Here is a 17,737-nt window from a genome sequence, read left to right as displayed (position 1 = left end):
GGAAGTTATAACTGTACTGACATGTATATTTCCAGTGAGAAACATGCTGTCACCTGAGGCTCAATCCAAGCAAGACCAGCGAGCTTGTGGTGGAAAACCGTTGGACATACGATACCTATTGCACTACCATCCATCCCCGGAAAAGGGATCCCTCCTCTGTTGCTCTAGCTGAGGTTTGTTCCATTTTACACATTAGTGGAAGTTGTTCCTCATCCGAGTCGAGGGAATCGGTGATACAGAGATACACAGTATAAATAAAATTGATTTGATTTGACTTTGTTCAGCATTGTCGTTCATGTTCTGCTGTGTGTCTATTAAGTAAACTGAGAGAGAAAAACATCAAATTCCTTATGTTTGTTTACATGTTTGATTCTCATATAACAGTGCTTCAAATATACCCTGTTATAAAAATTAGGATTACACTGCTATTCAGATGTTTTAAATCATACAATGTGTGTGTGTGTGTTTCCTATTTATTACATGTCCTGAGGGCACTTCCCCTTATTAATGTTTTGCTGAGGTTGGCAGAGTAAGGTAAAGTTCAGGTTAATGTATAAATAGAAATATTCCAGAACAGAACAAGGGTCAGAGACAGGTCCGAGAGGTGACATTTAGATTGGGGATATGCTGAATACTGATTAAGGGAAAAGAAGAACGTTTAGATGCTAATATGTGCAAATTATCTGTTAACAATTTGCAGAGGTTTAAGACAGCCCATTATCGATTGTATAAGAACCAACGGGTAGAGCTCCACAGGGAGCCTTTTTCTCTGTAACCCCTTTTGTGTGTTGCTCCTTCTTGTACAAGAACAATAAATCCAACTTAAACTCTGATACTTTGAATCCAGTCCTCCTTATTTAAGTGTTTTTCTTTAAAATTCCCATAACATATTTAGCAGCACAGAGGATGTATACAGTCGCCACAGGTTCAAGGTGGGCTCCAACGATTAGTGACATCACTTCAGCATCTGACCAAATGTGAAATATGATCACAATCACTTCTGTTCCTAAGTTATGGCATTGAATAATAGCCAAAAAAAAGTGTTTTTGCTGAACATTAAGGCGTCACTGTGAAGGTGACATTTGACCTTTTGGATATAAACTCACTTCATCATTTTATGCTGACATGTTTTATCATAATTAAAGTATTGATTTTTTTTTTTAGTTATACTGTGTGAGGTCACAGTGAACTTGACCGACAAAATTTGACCTCTGACCGACAAAATTGGCTCAAATTTGTGGCAAATTTAAAGAAATTCCCTCGAGGCATTCCTGAGATATCATGTTCACGAGAATGGAACAGAGGGATGGACGGACAAACCCACAAACATAATCCAGCATAGAAATATAGAAATCAAACTGTATCAAATAGCTGCGGTATATCATATGATTACAAACGTATCTGTGATCTTGGACTGGTGTACCTAGATACATCCTGAATGGACTGAGAGAGAGGGAGACACATACACACACTTAATAGACCGCCCCCCCACAGCCAAAAGAATAAAAACATATACATAAAAAAATCTTAATATCAGCGCATGTAATTAGCAACATGTGGTTTAAAAGTGGAAGATTCTAATCTAAATAATTAGCAAACATGCATATAATATGGCCTCGGGGCCTGTATTGTAATCATTTTCTGCTGCAGTAACAATTCATCATGTGGGTGGGGAGGGAGACTGACAGCCTCACTCACACCCTCATAGCTTCACCCATGATTGTGAAAGCCATACAGTGGGAGCAGAGCTTAGGGGGGCAATCCTACCAAGCCGATGCATTTGCATATACAGCACTGTAGTGTCTAATGTTGCAACATGTTATCATCTATCCGGTCCGTCTCTGCACCTCCTGTGTCATCAGAATGCAAATATGTCACATACACAAGCAGCCGCATATTGTATATGTGGATGCGTAGCGGGGATAAGAACATATGTTGCTCGTATAGGTTTCACAGTGTGACTCGGGAAGGAAAAGTAATTAATTTTACAATTGCTCGCTGCATTGTCTCTCTGCGTGGTTTCTGTTTGCCCTTCCTGCTCCCCACATTCCGCCCACACCCCAAATTACTGCCTGACCCCTTGCTGCTATGCAGTGTGGGAAACCCTGCGGTACTGCACGCCCACCATTTTTGCCCTGTGAGATGGTCTGCGGGGTTACTTAGCGATTCTATCTCCGCTGTGCCAGACACCACAAATACAGACGCGCACTACGCACACGCGCACATTATGCAGCCTAATGTAAACTAGCATCCAGTGCCACTTGACCTTGCTGTCAATATCTGTCCTCATTAAACACCATTCGGCCAGCTGCAAGTCCACTTTAAATGGCATCATTCAGTGCTTACCAAATTATGCCTGTGTAACTGGGCTGAATGAATGGGGAGTCTAACTCATTTATTTGGAAGATATACACAGGACCCGGTATAGACACCTATAAAACATGCAGAGGTATTTAACCCCAGCCTGCCATTCTTAATGTTGCTGTCATTCATCACTCTTTGGTTGCAAGTTCTGACAGCAATTTGGCAATGTCAAGCAGTCACTACGGACGCCATGAGCAGCAAAGGCCATTCTTTTATTCCCCATATCAAGCAGGTATTGATTTTTCACTCATTACAGAAGAACATAAAAAAGGAAAGGGGGTTTCTGAGCACCATGCCAAATGCCACACAAAATGTTATTGGGGATAATGTGGAACTGAGAACTGACACTGAGCACAGAGTAAAGTGGATTTTAAAACCAGTATATTTACTTTAAATTAAAATCTAACAATTCTCTTCAAACAAGGCCACATGCCGTGACAAAGACAGACCAACTAAAACTGCTATACAAAAAGCAAAAGAAATTAGCATTCAGAAAAGAGCTATAGCATAAACTGGCATAGAAATGACAGCTGTGGGCCACCCTTAGGGTAGGTATAAAAACGGAGTAATTTTTTCCATAATTGCAACACTATTATCTGTTTTCAGGAAGCCATGTGTGGCTTATGGGAAAAAACATAATCCATTCCCAGAAAAAAAGAGGGGCAACTAAAAAAAAAATCTGTTAAAGTGTTAAACCTTTAAGGCGTCTTTAAGAATATCATCAAAACCATTTTCAGTGTAATCAAACTTGTATGTGAAAGTGAAACAAAATTACTGAATATACATTTTGCCAACAATAAAGTGCTCCACCGTTCGATTAAAATCTGTGGTTCCCAAGTCGGAATTCTCCTCCAGTGCCCAAAAGCAATATAATTTAAAAAATATGGCATCCCCAAGACTCTGAACTAAACTGACTTATATTTATCATCATACTTGGTGCTATATTTTCATGCCAGCACAGATCAAATGCAGTGACCGTGCACCAGGGACATGCTAATGTCAACAGGCACAAGCTGTTTTCCTGCCTGTGCCTCTTTAGTACTTTTGTGGCCTTGCCTTGACATTTATTGTATCAGTATGTGCAGTACATTCCACAGTCCAACCTCCAGTTTGAGGGATGTTTCAAACCCTCATCTAGCGCGAATGAGCCGTACTATTTTGCACAACTTGCACTGGGCTCTCACAAAATAAACACACAAACGAGGCTGGAGTTTTTTAGCCAGAGTGGTGTGGCTCTGGGGATGACAATGTCAAGCGGTCGACCACTTTGGTCCAGACTGAAATCTCTCAACAACGATTAGATGGATTATCACACAATTTACTTCAGACATTTATGTCTCCCTCAGGATGAATTGTGATCCACTGAGTTTTCCTCAAGAGGCCCTTAATCTGCCACTACTTTTCTCCTCAATACTTGCAAAACTGATGAAATTCCAAGTAGGTATTTTTGGTGCTGCTAAACACTGCCTGCCAAACATTAGCATATTAGTATTGTCATTGTAAACATGTTGCCATACTAATGTCATCAGCTTAAAGGGCTTGTAAATGATGTCTAGATTTTTCTTTTTATGGCCACTGTCACACAGATATACAACATGTTTTGTATAAAGCAAATTGGCAATTCACTTCCATTGTACTGTACATGGCATGCACTGCATGTAGTTTGAGCACAGCATGTGGTTACTCATCCATGTTACACATATATGCAAAATGGAAGAAATCTAAAACACAAATAGCCATAATAATGCAAAACGAAGTGCAGAAACTTTGTATACTCTTATACAAATACATGATGTTTACGATGTTTCCACAGACCTCAGGCCTGACCTGAAACACTTTGAAACTTGTTGTGGTAATTAGAAAATAGGCTTGTTATGTTATAACACTAGGAACTCTTATTTGACCAATGTGAGATTAAGTGCCTTGTTCAACTGCAACTGATACATGCTCCAAAATACTTTAGGCCTTGCACCACTCACTCACATTGCACCTTAAATATATGAGGCCTATTTTCTTCTCATTGACAATGTGACTGCACAAAGTCTACAATCATTAAACTCTTTTTGTGTTTACTTCCACCAGGCTGAAAGTATGTAACTGTAATAATCCTGCTCAAAGTTATTTCCTGAATCGAATGTCGTACACAAATGCATACATAATTTGCCCCTGCACCGAGGCACTGTATCTGCCCGTACTGCAAAGGAATGATTGACATCCTCCCACTGCAAAGCCCACTTATTTTCAATGCTTCAAGAGGCATCTCACAGTCACAACAAAACAGTACATGCCTCAGTAGGCTCTACAAAGAACTTTCTCCCGCTTTGAAATATGAGCTCAAATAAATCATTTGTTTAATTAATTAAGCAAATTAGGCAAATCCAGGGATGCCTTGGCGGATGGAGTCGGTGCCCTGGCACAAGGAGATTAATTAAGTGGATCGGGTACGGGAACAGTGAGACTGACACTGGAGTTTAATGCTCTTGTTCGGTTCGATATGACTAACCTTAACATATTGGTGCTGATTCCTCGATGTAAGCAACAGAAGGTGTTCATAAGGTGCATGCTGGCTGGGATTCAACTTTGCGTAAGCTCTGTAAGACGGCGTATGAATGAAGGAAAAGGTAAAATATGTGCATATTTTTTGGGAGTCTTTTTAAAACTCCCTTTTGCAGAATTGTCCCTTACCTGACATTATACTGAGCGCTGCAAAACTCTCACACATCTGCCTCGCTGTCTCATCCATCCCTCATTACGTACCCATTCCACCCCGGCAGGACGATATCTGCTTCCAGGTGATGTACGCACTAGTATCTGACCATGAAAAATGTGTGTCAGACTTCACGCTTTCGTCTCCTGGATTGGTCCACAAGCCGCCATCCATTATAGCTGTGATGTCTCTGATTCCATGGGGTGGTATTAAGCGGAATGAATGTAAAATCCTTCCTGGAGCATTTTACATGCGCAGAAACGCATGATTAATGTGCTGCTCAGGCATGGCCAGACTGTTTGGGACATTGCTTTTCCATTGTTATTCACTGGTTACCAAAACAATGACATGGATGCGTTTTACTTATTTTTCAACCCGCTGACTGCATCTGTGACAGAACGTTTTATTAATCTTAAATCTAAAAGACTTTGGAGCTATACTTTCACACACACCCACTGTTACGGACCACATGCAAGTCCATCCACAAATAAATTAAATAAATTACATACATACACAACCCCACCCACACATCCCCCACTGCTTCTCAAGCTGCATTCTATCACTGACTATTTTATTGTCGCCGCTGTGGCCCTTGTCCAGAAATAGTCATTTTCTTCAGATACATGTAAAGTCTCAGGCAGTTGGAGACGTGTTGACGTACAAATAAAGACAAGAAAGGGTAGGGCACTGTGCAGCTTGAATTGAAAACTCATGGCCAACACCGTATGTGCATGTGTGTGTCATCTTCTAGACGCATGTTGTGATTATTATGTGTGGAACTTGGCAAGTGTGTCAACAGAAACAGTGTTATTCCCTGTATTCCGTTCAATCTGTGCACATGTGAGTGCATGCCTGTGCCTGATTTGTATATAGACAAAAGGGGCTATAGATCCCAAAGTAGGCCAGCATCCCCTGGAGTACACATTTCCAACACTCTCAGGGAGAAACATTCACAATGACACCATGTTGAATATTCCCACTAAAGCTTCCCCCAGCTGCAGAACAACTCACTGGTAACATCTGGCCATGTCCGCTTATAGCATCAGTGTTGGGTTGGGTGTTAAATGATAGCTTTTTTCTTAATAAAACTGCCAAATTATTTACTTGGGATGTCAGCCAATTCATCTGGTGTTTAAGCAAGCCCAGAACGAACAAATGTGGTTCCTTTAGGGTATTAGTTACAGCACCAAAACCCTTAGCGATTAGATAGTTTGTCAGTTCGATGTCACCTAGTCTCATGGGATCAATGTGACTGATTGCTGTGGTATGAGTAACAAAGCAGAATGATTGATTTAAAAGGACAGTGAAGTGATTTCAGCCCATTTCTAACAAATTATACATGCACTGCTGCTGCTGACCATTTTCCAATTGGTTCAAACTGTTTTTGAGACTGATGGATGCTTTTTCCTACCTTTTCATAACATATTGACATAAAACTGAAAGCAATGGCAGCCTGGAAGGTAGGAAAATCCCAAAAAGCTATGGTATTCTTGGAGCAAGAAATACTGCACTGAAGTGAAGGATATTAGATTTGTGGTAAATGGACTAAAACATGGAAAAACACAGCGTATTCCTTTAAATAAACACAGTCTCAGGGTGTCTACATTGAACAAGTTTCAGACGCATTTCTCAGACATATATCTTCTTTAAACCACTTCACATCCATCCCCCATGACACTTTCTAATTGGCTGAGGCTGGTTGTCCTACAGTTAGTGTTTATCCAGCCAAATGGAGCATCGATATGCATCTCTCTAATCCCAAGACATGCCTAAATGCTTTCTGTTCTGATGGTGTTTGTAAACAATAGATTTCTACTTCGCAGACAGTATACATGTCTTTCAAAAATTACAATAATAACATCATAATATCGGCGAGTACGGCTAAAACGCAGCAGGCGGACAGAGGATTCTCAGGGACAGGTCGAGAGAGACGCTTACATGCAGTGTGATTGACGCGTCTGTTGTAGACAGCACTTTAGAGTCAATGCTAATCAAATCGAAGGTCAAGAGGTTAAAACAAAAGGACAAATAACACTGACCGTCGGCTATCTACTATATTGTTTGTACATGGATATGCTGGCCTGTGTGTCACTCCTAACATGGGTCTGTGTGCCTTGAAACGGATGTTGAAAGGCTTACAGCAAATACTAAGATATGCAGCTTCCAAATAAACTGCACTAGGGCGGGATGGATAGTTAAAATTGTACTGAAGGCTAGTCAAAGAGCTTTTGGAAGGAACTGTGGAAACTGTGGTCGATGCAGAGCAAAGTTTTGAGTAAACTGTTTTTGATATAGATTTGTGAGACAGTATGTAAGCTTCTGGATTCTGTGTGGGCGTTTCTCATTGTAGAGTTTTTGTTTTATTTCTTCAACAAGGCCGCATAGTGTTCGTTATCATCTGTTAGCTGTTATTTAAACCATCTGTCCATTTACACCATCAAGTATTGGGGAGGACCTTTGTTTGTTTGTATTCCTCTCAGTAAATGGAAGCTAAAGAGCTCGGCAGGCTCAGGCCTCCATACATTAAACCATGATTTTAATCATGACATAGAGTTAATGTATAGAGGCTTGATGTGACACTGGTAATGCGCAGATGGGACTACAGCATATGACATAGACCCCAGCTGGTTAACTGCCTGTGTAGACATCGGAAGTGAAGCGTTATCGTAAAGCACGCAGATACTCGACAAATCATATTACCAATATTCACGTTATCAGCTGGAACCAAAGGTTCATACCCTGGAGGACACTTGGGGATGATTTTTTTTTTCTGACTAAACCTACAATTTTAAACAAATGAAGTATAAATTGTGACTTCTTTGAAAACTCTTTAAAAATACAACCTGTAGTCCTCATAGTCTGTCTCTGAAGCTCTTCTGGCTCAATCAGCTGCCTCATCATGCCTTGAACTCTGGTCAATAGCTCTCTGAAGAGAGATGCATGACATGCTGTTGTCCCTCGATCTCTTTCTAATGAGCATTAGGACAAAACTAACAATGCTGGAAAGTGTGTGTTCATTAGAACTGGATGGTAAGCCCAGTCTACTGTCCTGCATACATATAATTGGACAAAAACAATTCAATTAGCTTCAGATCTCCCATTAATGGTTTTAGCCATATCAAGATTAACATTGCTATGGGCTATTGCCCTACTCCCCACACTCCCCACACTCCCTACATCTCAACCCTAGTTGATTGTGACCAAGCACCCCAACCGCACATACACATTTCCACACACCCACAAACTGCCCGACCACCACCACAAACGTCTTTTAATCTGAATTTAAATGACTTCATTTAGTTTGTTTTGCAACAATCCACAGAAGGCTAAAGGGAAACTGCTGCGGTTTCCATTTACAGAGACAAGGGAAGATGAAGACTTTGCAACCTAATCCTAAGATCTTAATGCATGAAATGATGAAGTGCTTTTTTTTCCCCCTCCTCCTGCAGTTCTACCTATTCTAACCATTTGCCGCAAAGCCAAAGCAGTGTTAATGATTCTTTGAAACTAATTCCAGTTCATTTCCTCAAGAGAAAGAGGGACAGATCTAAAAATAGGTCGAAAATCAGAGAAAGAAACAGGCACAGAGCGCAAATAAGAAAAGTGTGGAAAAAAGTTTCAGAGAGTTTAGAGAGTAAAAAAAACGCTAATTAGTGAGAGGAGCGAGATAGCTGCCGAAAAGGAGACAGACATAAAGTCAGAGTCTTTTATCGCAGTTGGCTGACAGAATCTGGCACTTAAATAGAAAAAGGATGAAATTGTGATACGGATTCAAATGTTGCCAGTCACAAAATGAAAAAGGTGTGTTTTTGTGCCCACATCTGCATAAAAACATAGATGCAAACACCAACACACACACAAGCTCTAATGAGCCAAACTCACCCAGAGCGGCTGGTGCAAAGAGGCTGGCGAGGACAAGCAGGCGTGCAGTCCACATGGCCTCCTCCTCTTACCGCCCGCTGCTGAAGGTCCTAGTTGAGGTCAGTCTTTTGCTGGCGAATGCCCGAATCGGGTGCTTCCCTTTATGGCACGGATCCCTCCACTGTGCCACTCTTCCAACAAGACCACAAGTCCTGTTTGCTCTGATACCAGATGCCGTGTCTGTCAGACAAAATGAAAACCATATATGTTAGCCGAGCAGAAGCCTTTAAGTGAATGAGTTCTTTGTTAATTTACAGGAACATTAGGCGTCTTTTCCAGTAAGAAACACAACAGATGGATGCACCGTGGTTTTATCATCCTTGCATGCGGTCCTTATGGCATCGTGGGTTTCAAGTTGTCATCAAGTGACTGGGTGCAAGTTGCTCAATCTCCAGTCAGCTGAACTCCTACCGGGTGCGATCAACCAAACACTAAGACAGTGCGAAACCACAAGATGTATTTTTGGCTATTCTGTTGTTGTTTGCTCATCAACGTGTTAACTCCCCCACCTTACCAAGAAATCACTCCCACAGAGCGAGAGAGAGATGAAGCACACGCTGCTTTGGGCTTTTGGTGAATAACTACATATGCGCAAGTACAAGTCGTGCGTCTTTGCACGTGCATATGCACTTCAGACCTTGTGTGTATTCTCGCAAGGCCTGATGGTTATTGACATAAGAAACGCGGCGGTGTCTTCCCGTTCCCGTGGGTGTAAGCCATAACTTCACAGTTTGAGTTTTTGCACCTGTGAATGTATTTGCACGGGCCTAAGAAACGACTACTGTGCTTGCAGGCGTCGCTCCAAATTTCCAGTCAACAAAATGGCTAAGCAGAAAACGAAGGCAGAGCCGAATACGCCCGAGCTATCTTTGACCTTCTCTAAAGCTCATGGGAGTGGCGTCAGCGCTGCACTCCTGACACTGGATGAAGTCATCGCCAAGCTATTGCTAGTTGACATGAAACGAATTGCAAACACTCAAATGTAATTTACATGGTGTTGGCTTGTGACTGCTGTGAGATTAACACCTAGGATGTGTCGATATTTTAACAAAATGCCGCGTGAAAGTTTGCACATTCCATAAGTGACGCATGAATATAACAGAAACCCCCACCCCACATCTATATCCCGATGAGATTATCCTCATCAAACCCATATCATGATATTAAGGTTAAGTCAGCTTTAATGATTAGGCAATCCAAACCCCTCTATTATCCACTATCAACCATGATCTGCTGCAGAAACATAATCTCTCACAACCCAAGCACACTATGCTGCCATCCTCAACACAAACATTATCCGTGCACATTGGGCATTCAGTACTGCCTTTAATATTAAGGGGAGTTAACTCCATTGTGAGATGCCAGAAAATCTGGTTACAAAAGGTCAAAATGTGAGCACCGCATCAAAGGACAAGACACTAGGGAACCGAATGGCTGGCATCGTAATCTCAAATCAGTAAAACACTTGATTTTAAATACACCTCTATCCTTTCATCAGACTCTCAGCATCCATCTCCCATGTGGAGCTGGGCTCTCTGAGTTCTTTGGGAGCGGTGGCATCTCAAAATCTAGCTCTTAATCCCCTTTTCAAAAATCCCACTTTAGAGTAATCAGATTATTAATGTGTTCAAGAGAGTCATGAGTCTCTGCATAAACAGACCATTTGGGGGAATATCAGAAGGTTAGTCCATGTGCTCATCAGCAAAGTCTGAACAAAATGAGAGCTTGAATAAAATCACATCTGCTGTCTTGGTGACTGCATTCTTTGTATTTGTCAATATATATATGATGGCAGGACTTTTAAGACGTTAAAACAGAAAGAGCGTATTTGATCCAAGAAAAGTCTTTGTGAGTAAACAGTTCTTTTAATAAAACACTCTGACAGCTGCAGGGGTAAAACATTGAAATATCAAATCAAATCAGATACTATTCCAGGAATAATCACATTCAAATACAGAGTCCTTGCAATACTATTCCAGGAATAATCACATTCAAATACAGAGTCCTTGCAGCAAATGTTAATGGAAAGAAAGAGACTAAAAAGAACACACAGACACAGCAGGCATGTTTGAAATATATCTATATATATATATATATATCTATATCTATATACTATATATCTTATATTGACCATCTATCATATTTCCGTGATATGATTGTTGGCATGTGGCTTTTTTAGCAGGTTTGCACCCGAACTGTCACCAAGAGAAAAAAAAATGCAGTCAAGTAGATGGAGATAGAGGCTGTTTCTATGGTGGAAGGCAATAAGAATATATAGCTCCCTGTGCATCAATGTGTGCATGTAATGTGTGTGTGTGTATGTAAGAGTGAGACTGAGTGAGACTCCATGCGCTATATCTCAGCACAGCCAATAAAGCAGAAACTACTTGCTCAGGTGTTACTTAGAAATTATCACATAAAATGAAAAACACTTCACTATCACAGTTGTTAATTTGCCCTCCCACCCTTCAAAATAAAAAAAATAAAAAATCCGTGTGCTTACAAATGAGAACCGCCATCAACCACAAAAACGAACGCATGAACACATCATAAAATACATATTTATGAAAAGGGTTTGGACCCAGTTCAAAGAAAAGAAACGGAGGAAGTTAAAAAAAATAAGACAGCGCTAGTCCGGCATTGCCAACTCGTCTTGTATTCCAGAAGGAGCCTTATGATACATTATGGTGCTGACGTTTCAAGGGTACTTGTACTGAGGGGGATTTAGTATAACTCCCTTAGATAAGCTGGCCAACATTTAGCAGGCCGAGCAGCGACCGCCACTGTTCTCAGCCACATCAAGGAGACTTCTTCACGGCTGCCTTAATGTTTCCTGCAACTTTTTTTTTTTGTCCTAATCGGTGATGATGTTGTTTTTTTGTTATTCTAGTAGTTGCGCGTGTGCCAACGGCGCCCAGATGAAACCTGACAGATTTAATTAATTGACTTTTCTATCTAGTTAAGTCAAAACGGAGCCGTGTGATATAGACGGTAACAGGAGTAGTTAACGAGGGGAAATATGTCGTCTTGAAGCAATCATGTGACTTTGAGGGAAAAGACAAATGAGAGGCAAACAGCGTTAAGGGAAATGAACCCATTAGCTTGATTTAAGTTGGATCCAAAATTAAGGCTGCATTCAAGGGGCTTGTGAGTAATGGAGGCTTTAAATGCCAAAGGAAAAAAAAATATATAGGAATTTTTCTTAGATGTGGAATAAGTTTCAGTGAGTTCAAATATACATTCATTATTCATTTTTATATTGCAAATGACAAAAACACCTTTCTGCAAAGGTGTTGTAGACACGCAATAATATGAGATGCCAGTGTTAAAAGCTAGAAAAGAAGATATTTGGCTTTGCTGATTTACTACGAAACACCTCCCGCTACAGTATCTTGACACTGATAGCGCTCCTGTGCTCCTCAAATTGGGTGAGAGTCGAATGTGCTATGTTGTAATTAGGCCTGATGTGTGACTGTGCTTTGTCAATGACACAACAGCTGAAATAAAACTAAAATCTGAAGGGCAAGCTGGAAACAAATACATTCTACAGGGGGAAAAAAAGAAAAAGAAAAAACACAATATGCTTGGCATTTGGTGCATTACCTGTCAACACCACAGTGTAATTTCTCTCATGGAAAATTGTTGGAGTCCATTTAATATATTTTATATCAGCCTGGTCAGCCTTCTCGCTGTAAATAGTCTCTGGCTCCCTTTGCTTTCTTTTCTTTCTACTGACTGCAATAGTTTGCCAGCAGTAAAATACAGTATGCCTGTTGTTTTACATGCTTTTTACATGTACTTTTCATATTTAAATACACAACTACTAGTTTACATATGAGTCAGTGTCTCCCTGATGCTATTTGAAAAGAACAACAGCTCATTAATGTGATTATTGAGAGTACTATCGTCTTTGTACTGTTTTCTTTACAATATAAACAATGATGCAGAAATCAGATTGTTACAGACTTTTCTGCAGCTATTTACCCATTTTCCATTTTCATTACTGATTAGTCTGAGGAATACTTTCTTCATTTATTCATTCATTCATTGTTAGGCCTGTAAAATTTAAAAAAAATTGAAAAACACCAATTACAATTTTACAAAGCCCAAAGTTATGCTCTCAAATTGCTTGTTTTTTTTTCCAACCAGCAGTCCAAAACCCATAAATTTAGATTTTTTTTTGACAAATGACAAAGAATAGCAGCAAATACTGATAGGTAAGAAGATGGACAGGCAAGTTTGGCATTTTTGCTTGACAAACCACTGAAACAATTAATTGATTGTCAAAAACGTTGATTTAAAAATTGGATTCTTTTTCTGGGGATTTGTTAATTGTTTAATCGACCATTGCTCCAGCTTTACTGATATGATTGTCATAAAGATGGATTACTTTAAGCATGTCCACATTTTTAAATGGTAAGTGAAATATATCAGCAAATGTCTTCAAAAGATTCCTAACTTGACTTTCAGGTTAGCTGTAACTATACAATTGCATTTCAAGGCTTTTATAATGATGGATAAGAATTCACATGCAGCACTCTGATCTCTGTAACCCAAATATAAAGGGTGAGATAGCTATCACACTGATGCACATCACCACCTTTAGGGCATTTCTCCATCTGTCACTTCCTGACCTGAAGGAAACCAAAGATGATTTTCATTAATCCGGGCGCGTTCCATACAATGCTTCTGAAACAAAGTGAAACTTGATCCTCGGTGTTATCTGATGGGGGCATACTAAGTATGATGTTACTAGTCACACCTGCTTTAAGCCCTCCCACGTAACACAATGTAATGAAGTGGGATCGTGTTCCTGGGTTAAGTACCATGTCTCAGATTTTCAACTGTTTCATGTCCAGATGCTTATCGCAGCAGCAGTGAGGATTTGCTAATTTTTATGAGACAGGCAGTGTGTTCATGCAAATGAAGTGTCTCATATAAAATGAATATTAATCAAGCACACTGTCTGCATACAGTTTGATTGATGAGCACTCACTCGGAAATCTTAGGAGATGAGCCGAGATGATGAAAAACTGTGATGATCCTTTTCTCCTACAGTTAAAGATTGTTTTTTCCGCTCGGTCAGGCATCTGAACCTTGCAGATGGTTTAGAATTGAGCGGTCATTTTTATAATACTAAACACAGCAGAAATGTCAAAACGGTGACTTTCTAATGCGAGTTGAAAAGTGTGAAAACTTGAAGGTAAATGGAGAGTGCTCTTTTAAAGGTACTGTGCGCATCCCTGGAGCTTGACAACATGAGCAGCAAGGCATTCACTCATACAATTGGTTTTCCACAAGGGACCCTAACACAGCTAGCCAGTGACAGGCAGATAATAGCGCTAACTTTAGCCAGCACAGTCTCTGAATGGCCCTATATGATAGGCTTGTTGAGTGTGACTGATGGCCTGGGTTAAATAATAGGACTACCCCTCCTTCTTGCATGCACACAAAGACATGGCAACCCCTCCTGACACACAAACACTTCCTAACTGCAAGACAATACGAATACTATCCATTAGAGGAAATGATTTGCACACACAATGGAGAGAGAAAAAAAAAAACGTAGCTGCAAAACAAATCAAACAAATTACCATTACAAATATTTAACAGCACACAAGCATACAATAGGGATGGGTTTCATTCCCACAAGAGAGAGAAATAAAAAATGAAAAAAGCAAAAGGCCTGTGCAGACGTACAGTTGGGTGAATAAATGCAGATGGATGCATCGCTTTAAAAGGCAGGGCAGATCTGCCTTGAGACAGTTCTCCATTATAATGCAAAGCTCAGACACTATCCATTTTCCACGTCTTCCTTCTTTCTATCCTCCCTCTCTTTCTCTCTCAGCATATCTTGCCTAATGCAGCACAAATGGATCCCAGACAGAGGAAGAAAGAGAGAAAGAGGCGGGGTAATGGGGAGGACAGGGAAGAGAGAGGGATGGACTATCAAGAATTGGGAAAAGGGAGAAATGTGAAAGAGGATAAGAGGGTGGGAGGACAGACGGAGAGAAAGGATATCAGTGAGATGAATGCGAAAGACGGATGGAATGGATTCATCGATGAATACAAAAATGGAGAATTAAAGAGATTTAGATGTAAAGGGACATTAGCTGATATATGAAGGTCATGATTTGTAGACTGAATCCAACATACAGCCTTCAGTTCAGCTGCTGTTGCTATAGTGGCTCAGGTGGGCAGGTTACCATGACAACCCTTACCTGTTGGCCATTAATCACCAACCAGGAGCAATTGGCATGCTGTGTCCACAAACACTGCAAGTCATTATGTGGCCAGGCTTGATTTTGGACGATAGCTAAAAGGCGGCGCGTTGCATGACTGCGGGGGACTAAACTGAACGGTGCACGTAGCAAATGTACTTCCAGTTTTCACGGTCATACAGAGAAAGAGATCTAGTATATAGATTTCAGAAAACACTGTGACCTCAAAGGGAGTTCTGTATGGATTTCTGTTTAGACAGCTGCATCAATATATTACCAATGAATTGCGCTGACAAGAGCAGTTTTCCAAGATACAAAAAGACAGTATTGGCAGGGTTATGGCTATGATGGATATATATGGCAAAAAAACCATGACCTAATCTTTAGCACCACAGTCTTAACATGATTTGTTGCCATGTTAGCAGCATAAGCCAACCACTTTGGTCCAATTCATGATCCCTAGTTGATAAAGTCCACTGACTTTGCTTTTTTTGTAGTGAAATTTCGCAATTACTTAGTGGATTGTCATGAAATTTCATCCACACGATCACATGATGTTTCCTAACAACGTGTGATAATGTTATCCCCATTCATGGTTCCCAGACAATGCATCCTCTAACGCCACCAGTAGGTACACATTTGTGGCTTTTCAGTTTAAATGCCTCAACAACCATTGGATGTGTTACCATTAATGAATTGTAATTACAGAACTAATAATATTCCCATGATGGACAGCTGTACTTTGTACATGATTGACAGCTGTTTAGCGCTAATGAGCAAATATTAACATGTCAACACATCAGATAGAGCTTATTTAGCATATTAGTATTGTCACTGTGAGCATGTTATCATGCAGATGTTACCAATTAGCTCGAAGCAAAGGACAAAAGAAGAAGTACAGTCTTACATAGCACCTAGTTAGACTGTGTAGAAACTGTATGAATGAGCTGATAATTGGACACTTTTGACTGGCTACCAAAATGGTATGGCCGTCCATCTATCAAAGCTCTTTGCTGTTTTCAAAATGGACAACATACGGACAGTTGTAAACCATGTGCAGCACTGTAACTATGAGCTCTGAGGCATACAAAAAAAAAACACAATACAGGCCACACCCTTTCACACGTTAAACAAAGCTGAAGCGATTTTTCTATCATTTTTCAGCACAGGCTCTGAGCCAAGGGCATCTGCTAAAAAAACAAAAAAACTCCTCCTTTTATTTTCTTTTTATCTGTATTTGACTTTTTCAGGTCTCAATTTCGCTGCATTTTGTATTCTCTATAACTACATTTGCATAATTTTCCAATAGGCACTTCATTCCCTGCCAGATTTGAGAAGAGAGGGTGGGGGGGAATCACATACGCACACAGACACACACAAACAACAACAGCAATTTCAGCTTAGCGTCTGAATCAGAGGTACAGCAAATTCCAGTGTCAATAACACTGATCCCAATGGCGCATGCATTTCAATATCATTATCTGATGCTAAGCCAAGTGCACAGAATATAATGAAATCTTAAAACATGAATTGCATAGCATCCCTGGCTTGGCTAATGTGATGCACAAGAGTACATTATGTATCCTGCTGCATGCACTCTCTACAGAGTTGATTACAATGTTAATTCTCCCTTCCATCTGGTCCTCCATGTCTATGTTAGTGTTTTTGACCACAAATTGAGCATGAGTGTTACCGATGGCAAGAATATGTTGTAAATGGTCTGGAAATGAGAGGTATGACTGTGCCACAAGCAACCACAATGGTCATGGCCAGAGGGAATTCAAATGGGTTCCACCTGGACACCGCTCACAGCTCAATTAAATGTAGAAGAAGGGGGTGAAAGAGGAAGAAAGAAACAGAAAGATCTAGTGGTTTGAAGAGAAGACAGGTGTGTGTGTATATATGCCTTTGTATCCATCAATGTCCACTAAATGTTCATAAATAGATAGATAGATAGATACTTTATTGATCACGAGGGAAATTCAGCGCATCCAGTAGCAGCATGAGGCACAGTAAACACACTATTGACTGAAAGAAAACATGGGAAGATGTCAGAAAATCAGAAAACTGTGGTGGCAGTTTAGAAAATAAATCATTTCTTTCTTTGCTCCCCACGGGTTTACTCATTTTATACAGAGAGCAAACAAAGAAAACTTTTGTTGAGCAGCAGCCATTGTGACAAATGACAATTAAAGGATAATACTAAATGTTAACAACAGCTCAACAGTATAGCAAAGTGAAGAGCCTTTTCATTCTACAATTTCTTCTACATTAGCCACCATAAGGGAAAACCCTCTCAATGTGAGTTATAGTTTTTTATGATATACTGTTTCTTATTCATGAAGTTGCATAATATCACTACAGAAATTTAGTTTTGATCAAATTCTGCATTGTTTTGTTAGTCTCATTAATTTTAATGACACAATTAATTTTTTACATACTGTAACATAACATTTGAAACATATTTCCTTCTTAATATAATAATTTTATCCCTCTGAGGAATGTTATGACAGTATAATTTGTG

Source organism: Larimichthys crocea, chromosome III, assembly GCF_000972845.2.
Source record: "Larimichthys crocea isolate SSNF chromosome III, L_crocea_2.0, whole genome shotgun sequence".
Classification (NCBI taxonomy): Eukaryota; Metazoa; Chordata; class Actinopteri; family Sciaenidae; genus Larimichthys; species Larimichthys crocea.
The sequence above is the reverse complement of the archived record's forward strand: the minus strand, read 5'-3'. Positions refer to the sequence as shown.